Consider the following 8283-nt stretch of genomic DNA (forward strand, 5'->3'; position numbering starts at 1 on the left):
ATTTACTTCCCTTGACACAGGTTTGCTTCTTTTGATGATTGTTTCTGGGAGAAAGTCTACTTTTTTTCATCTTCCACTTCTCTTCCCTCCTGGTCTCTACATCGTGGTTGATGTAAACCTTGGTGGCTATTTCCTAGAACTGAGAAATATTCATTCCAGCAAAGCCATCCAACTTTTGTAGCTTTCTGAGATGTCAACCTGTGATTGGTCAACAAATGCTGCATTGACCATTGTTTGGTTTTCCGGAGAATCTGGGTTAAAGGATGTGTATACACAAAATGCCTCACACAGTCTGTCATAGAACTGAGCCAGACTTTCATTGAGAGTTTGTAGGAATTGGGTGGTTTTTGCCACGTTTACTGCTTTTTGGCTCCCAGCTCTGAAACCTTCAACTATGGCGCTATGGAAAGTTTCTAGTCAGTTGAGCCCAGTTGCATTATTGGGATCCCATTGGTGGTCCTTGTCGGGGAACTGGATGTGGGCATTTTGGTCACTGTCCAAGTTTCCCTCAGGTGGGTGCTCTTGGAGGCAGGTTATAGCCCCTTGTGTGACCCACATTCTTTCTTCAAAGTTAAGTAAGATCATAATGAGTTGTTTACAATCAGTACAGACGGGTTTGATGTACTGGAAGAGGTCTGCCCTGGCCTGAGGTTTCTCCAAGTATGGAGGGGTATGGCTTTTCCAGTTAAATAAGTCCATTGTAGTCAAGGGCTGGGACACATATGTATAGTTTCCCCCTTGAATCTGGCTATCTGTGTCATAATAAATTTGACCTTGGTCTTCATGGAGTACGGATGCCCTTCTCCCTGTTCTCCTTGCTTCTGAGGCTCCTCATGATCTAAGTTGTTGTTTCTCAGGGACTCCTTCCTAACTGATGGTCAGCACTGGGCTGCCAGGGGAAATGGCTGTGCAGAAGGCTGTGCTGCATTTTTCAGTGCAGATGGTGACAAAGACAGCTGGAGGGATGGTGTGGGTGGTGCAGTTCCCAGCACAGATGACAACAGGGGAGCACTGCTTAGGGAAATTGGCTCATCCCCTTTCCTTAGGACGGACACTATAGGAGCACTTGCATAGGGTGGCAGGAGGTAATTTTCATTTGGCTGAATGGGTGGGTTGGCACTGGATTTAGGGCTCACTTCCTGTGGACCATTTTCACAGTGCTTGTTTGGCCTAGTCCCTGGGACAGGTCTTCTCGGTTTTTGTATTAGGCATATCCTGACTTCTGTAGTTGTACCCTTCCTTAACCAGGGCGGATTTTGACTTATAACATCTTGCCAGGCATCAACATAGGGGAACTAGCTGTGGTGCCCGGGTTTTCTGGTTACTATGTTGTGGACTTTATGGATGATCTGGGGGTCAAAAAAGATCCAGCTCATGCCAAAAGTTGGTCATTCTAATTCAGAAAGCATTTTAAGCTTTCCTGGCTGAAACTTTATGATATACTTCATCATGGAATGCTCAGGGAAAGTTTTTTAGCATACAACCTAATGTGGTCCTACTTTGTGTGTTTTCCATGTTTCCACCCTATGCCAATGCAGCACAACACTCACTCAGCCTTAAGCTTCATACATTTCCAGCCACCTCCCTCACAGGAGCTTATGGCACCTTTTAGCCTTAGCAGGTCAGTATAAACCCCTGACTCAGAAGAGGGTCCCTGTGCAGGGAGACCATCCAAACCACACTTGACCGGATGAGGTCACCACAGAACCATGGATCAGGACTCTGCAATGGCACTGCAGAAGTGTGTTTCTGCATCTCACTTATTTTCCACAATCACACACACACAAACACCCCTTTTCTTTTCTCGGACCTAGAGAAGACCACTTCCTCTCTTTTCCTCAGGAGTACTGGGGTCTCCTCTTGAGAGCTGAGCAGGGTCCCCTCCTATTTTTTTTCAGAATTATGTTTTTCCCCTGGGTGTCTTACATTTCTGGCATGCTGAACTCTTTGCTTCATTCTCAGTGTATCCAGTGTCTCTCGGTTCTCCAGGAGGGCTCTTGTGGAGTCCACAAACTCTTTCTAAACTAAAGGAGAGTCCAGAGGCACCCATGTCAGGGGTTCACCTGGGCCCTCCCAGCCTACTCAGAGAAGTCCTGGAGAGGCAGTCAACTGTTGCTGGCTCTGACCTTCTCAGTGTACCCTGGATGAGCCCCAAGAGATGTTGTAGCAGAGAGAAGTTGGGTGTACATGATATTGAAGGCCAGGAGGAGAAAATTCTGAGAAGAAAGATTTATTACAACTTGCCAAACTTGGAAGATTCTTGTCCTAATAAAAACTGAATAAGAATTTTGGGTCCCTTTTATATAGAGGATGTGGGAGTGGGGAGTCAAATGGTGCTTATATAAAAAATGAATTATTGTTAGTTTCATCATGTGTTTTATCTGAGTATCAAATAGGTTATATACTCCAGGTGAACTTCAATTAACACATATTCTCCACATTCCAGGTAAGCTTTTAACATGACCCCCCACCCCCCCACCCCCGCATTCTGGTTAATCTTTAATTACCACTTCCCTGAATATCCAAAGCCTATAAAGTCTATTCTTCTCAGTTGGCTTTCCAGAGAAATAGGCATACTTGGATATAGAATAAGTTTGCATTTATGCACAGGTCTTATTAATATGAGGTTGAGTGTATGAAATGAGGTCCAGGGCTGTCTCAAGAACTAGATTAAGTACCAGGAGTAGTGACACCATTTTTATTAAGACTTGGGTTCCATGTGGAGGAAAAGATTCACTAGGCTGGATCAGATCTTGAAGGTCTTTTAATGCTGGCCTAGGAAGTATGTATTTCCTCTGGAATTGATTAAGTCATACCTTCATCTGGTAACCATGTGTGGTTTAAAGCAGAATGATCACAGACCTAGCAGAAAAGGTAAAAGAAAAGAGAAGTGATCAGAATTATTGGAAGTCTTGTTTAAAGGAAAAGTGGTGGTGTTTGGCAGCTACTTCAGGGTTTTATCTCAACTAGAAGGCAAAAACAAACTATATTGAAGCATCATATGTGGGATCCAGCAGGGGAGGGAAAGGAAAAAGAATTAAGTTAAAACAAAATAGGATGCTGAATTGACCCCCATTTCAAGGAAAAAAAGGATTATTTTCAGAAAAGTGACCAAGCCTAGGAATGTGTTACTTCTATCATTTAAGATGAACACCTTCACATGATTATTTTCTTCTACAGTACCTTCATAAGTGTTTCTGGACATTCAATAAATAATGAATTCAATGCTAATATTTTCTGTTTGTTTTATTGTGTTTTACTTTGGCAGTTTGTCAGTAATCTGACCTTTGTGGTTCCTGGAAAAACTAATAAATCCTTCATAGTCTACAAATTCACCCCAACGTATTCATGGGTGGCTTGATTTTTACTCGCTCTACCTATCACATATTGGCTATCTTTTAAAAGGAAAAAAAAAAACCTATCATATGTTTTGGAAATTTCTCCTACATTATTTCTTCACATTTCGATTTTCAGTTATTCACTCTGCTTTTTATGTCTCAAACATTTTTCATGCTGGAATTACTCTAGAGAAACTCTGTAAGTCTTATTTTCTTAAAATTTTTCATCTCTTTCACACTATTGTGAGGTCTTGATAATTTCCACAGAACTATGTCTCAAATGTCAAACTTCTGATGAGTATGTTCAGCTCAGGTAAAGATTTTGCTCTTCATACTCTAATTTGATAATTTATTTTCACTAGTATATTCATTGCTTTCATGTTCTCTAATTTTTCTTTATCATATCTATCTCTTTGTGATTTATATATGCATTTTAAAATTTATTTTTAATTGTATTTTTTGAATAAACATACAACACAAAAAATGTTGCCTTTCTACACATGCCTCTTCTGTCACTTTTACGTAACCTGTCATTGATGCTAGGGTTGGCGTATACTCAGGAGACTTGAATCTCTGGACTGTCCATGTGCCAGCTGGGCCCTGAGTCTCTGAGTCTGACAACTCCTACCCTCTGGTTCATTGGACTTACACAGGCCAGCTACCAGGGAGTTAAGATGATCAACCATCAAACCAGAGAACTGAGAGTGCCTGCAGCTGCCAGCAGGAGAAATGCATCCAACATCCATGTGGAATCTAAGCCCCTTCTTGATATAGATGTGGAGTGGGCATCACCATCCCAGGGCCACAGGATGGAGGGAAAAAAAATGAATTAGAGTGGACTTAATGACATTCTACTATGGAAATATTGTGAATATTAATGGAAGAAATTGTAGCACTGATCTGGAGAAAGAGGCCACAGTAGTTGCTGAGGGCAGGTTGAGGGAAGAAGTGATGTGATATGGGGGCATTTTCAGGACTTGGAGTTGCCATGAATGATGTTGCAGGGACAGATGCTGGACATTACAACATCCTGCTAAAACACACTGGGTAGACTGTGGGAGAGTGTAAACTACAATGTGGACTGTTATCCATGTGGTACGGTGGTGCTCCAGGGTGTGTATGCCAAGTACAATGACTGTGCCGCTGTGGTTGAGGGGGTTGTTGAAGTCAGAGGATTGGGGTGGGTGGGTAGTGGTATATGGGAACCACTTATATTTTTTAATGTAATATTAAAAAATAAAAATAAATAAAAAAAGGAATGAAGTATATGAGGTTCCCTATAACACAAACCCCACTCTACCCTACTCCTCCCACATCAACAACCTCTTTCATCATTGTGGCACATTCATTGCATTTGGTGATTACATTTCATAGCATTGCTGCACTGTATGGACAATAGTTTATATTGTGGTTTACACTCTCTCCCAGTCCAATTAGTGGGCTATGGCAGGATGCATAATGACCAGCACCTGCCCATGCAATATCATTTAGGACAACTCCATGCCCTATAAATGTCCCCAATCATATCTCAAAGAAGCAAAGAATGTTATGTATAAAAAGAAACAAATCATTTGAATTAAAAGGCATACACATCCATCACATGCTTCCTTGAGGAGCTTACTTATATTTCATTTAAATTCATGTTTAATTCACATTAGTTATATTTTTCCTAAGTGAATTAATCTCCCATTTGTTGACTGCCAAACTAACTTTATTATTAATAATTTTCCTCATGTGCACTGCAATATTAATATGCTATTTTAAGTATTAAAACTTCTCTCTCCGTTCAAGATTCACTCCTGTGTGCGTCAATGAATTCTCATGAACCTTTAACACAGAGGTAGGATTTTCATAAATATTCAAGTATAGTTTTTAAAATTACAACCTCAGTCCTCTGTGAACTGTTATTTTTTAACAAATCAATTTTATTGTCATGTATTAATAAAACATAAATTCATCTGAGATGCACAATCAATGATATTTGCTGTAGTCACGTATTTGTGCATCCATTACTTCATTCATTCTTAGTGCATTCTCATTATTCCAATAATAATACAAAATAAAAAACAAAGAGCAAAATCATGACCTCTTGATCTCTCTATGCTTTCCGTCATACACAGCTGCTCTTCTTTTTTATTCTCTCATTATATTTTTATTTATGTTTCCCAAAACTGTCTTACAAACAGAATATACTGTTATCTTTTATATATGTTTAAACTTTGTTTTGTATGGTCCCCCAGTGTCTTATTTTTTTCACTTTATTTTCAATGAACTTTTAGGTTACAGAAAAGTCCGTTTGAAAATATAGGAAATTCTCATTTCTTCCAACCCTTTCCTCTGTCATATTTTCCCCTATTAAGAACATCTTGTAACACTGATATAAAGAGAGTTGTCACCACAGGTTCTGAAGGGAGGGAGAGGGAAGAATAGGTGCAACATTGGTCATTTTGGGGACATTGGAATTGTTCTGCATGAATTTGCAAAGACAGATATAAGCCATTATAAATGACAAAACCCATAAAATTGCATGGTGCAAAGTGTAAGCCATAATGCTGACTATAGCCTGTGGTTTGTAGCAATTCTTCAATATGCGTTCATCAATTGACACAAGTGTTCCACACTAATGAAAGATGTTATTCATAGGGGAAAATATGAATGGCGGAGGTAGAAGAACCATTGATATCCCCTATGTTATTGCTCTAACATTTCTTTACTCTAAAACTTCTTTAAAAATAAAGTTAAAAAACTACAAGCTTTTTTAACTGAAAACTGTATTTATACCTGATTCAGAATATTTCAAGACTTTCAACTTCCTTTCAGATTCCAGACTTATCACCTTTCTGAGCAAATGCATTGCTCTACATTCATAAACATTTTCCAAAGTCCCACGTCAAAAGTTGGAGTCTCAATTCCTGACCCCACACTATTCCACATTAGCCTCCTTATCATATCTAGAACCAAGCAACAATTTCTTGAAAACTAGAATGATTGAAATTTCAGTCACAAAGCCAGGAATTAAGAAGGGAAAAATTATATTACAAGGTAGGTCTTCTTAAGTCCATCATGTATTGGAAAAGGGGATATTTTTCCTCAATATCACCAGGGAAGGGCCACCTGGATATGATTGCATTTACATTTTGATAGCTCTTTCTGCCAATTTTGAACCCTTGGACCACAAACTTCCCATTAATCTTTGGAATAATATTCATCCCTATATATCCTCAAATATTGAAAGGAACTTACCAGCATCTAAGACTGCAAAATAGCCACAGTGGAGCACAGTGACATGTGACCTTCACTCCTACCGGAAAGGGAAAGAATAAGCCTTGTTGTCTGTTTAGGTTGTCTGTTTCTGGCGTAACATGAGCTCTACCAACCATAGCCTAAGGGATCATTAACTATCTCTAGTCAGAGAAGGCAAACTTGAGTGGTGTAGACCATAAATTTATGTGTATTCCCACAACTTAGAACTCTTTCCCTTTACCATTGATTCACTTGTAAGTGGATGTGCTTGCCCAATGAGCACATCTTTAAATTCCCTTTAAAGTCAGTTGCCATAAGCCCTCTCCCCTTTTTTTAATACCAGGGTAATAGAAATCTATAGGTGTTGCATGTGCCACAGATGTTCAATGTGGTAGAGTGTGTGAGGTGCTTTCCAGCTACTTTCTCTGTCTTATGTTGAGAAAAGAAAAGAGTTTCCAACATAAGACCATGCTTCCACAAAAATGCAAATATTAGTGGAAAGCAATCTGGAGGTGAAGGAATGGATCAGTATAACTTGTTGATCTATGGGTTTAAAATGGTTTATAAGGACTGAGGTGTAAATACATGTGTCAATTTTAGTAATTCAAAATGCACATTTATTTCTACATTGTTCTTAAGTACTGATTTGTGAGTTTTGATTTTAGCATGACTCTTTCTTATCCGGGCACAGACACATCGACGTGTGGGTGACTGATCAAATGAAAGGCTTGCAGACTTGGGTCTGCCATATAGTATATGTTGCTACACTGGGACCTATGTATTTTAGGATACCAATATCAATGGACTCTGGAGTCCATGATCCCAGGATGCTCTTCCTAAAACTTGACCAGCATAAGTCCTTCATGACACAGCATTTTTCTGATGGGATGGACACTAGTTCATTGACTACACCTGCTGCACTGACAAAGTTTAGGCTAAAACTTCCTGGAGAGGAGGTGGTCCCTGGAGCCTTATTGATGAAATCGTAGTGCCTATGGGTGAAGAGGATAATCCAAACATGTTTTCAACCATTGATTTACACCTGGGCACAGGACCTCAGATGCAGAGCCTAAGGGCAAAATATGTTCAGTTCCCCCTATTGTCTTTGAGGATATGGAAAAGCTTAGCAAAAAGAGATCATTGGAGAAATTAGACTCCCCTTTCCAGATCATAATAATATCCTGCACAAACACATACATGCACATATCTATATATCTATATATCTATATATCTATATCTATATCTATAGATACATCTGTTTGTGGCTACAGGTTCCATTTCATCGCTGTCTGATAAATACTTTGCACACATGTAAAGCTTTGGCTGTGATTCATGGAGACAGTTCTGCGATGTACCCACTGATTTTTATTTTCCTGCTCCTTCAGCTTCCCCTCTCTGCATGGCGATTAACAGATCCTACCTGCTTCCACAGAATGAAACCCAGTATATTTAAGGATGGGGACCTGATTATAGGTGGATTTTTCCCCCTTTATACATTTCTAACAAATTTTTGGATCACCCAGCCTACCAAGGAAGTCTATTTACAGCAGTAAGTGCTTTTTCATTCATTTTCTGCATTATTATTAGGTTGAATGCTGCCTAGGCAATTTGCTGATGGCTTGATCAACATTCTCCACATTACCTGCCCTGCCATTCACACCTGCTACCCACATCCCAGGATGTGAGTAATTTATTTTGTTTC

Source organism: Dasypus novemcinctus, chromosome 30 (assembly GCF_030445035.2).
Source record: "Dasypus novemcinctus isolate mDasNov1 chromosome 30, mDasNov1.1.hap2, whole genome shotgun sequence".
In the NCBI taxonomy this organism is placed as follows: domain Eukaryota; kingdom Metazoa; phylum Chordata; class Mammalia; order Cingulata; family Dasypodidae; genus Dasypus; species Dasypus novemcinctus.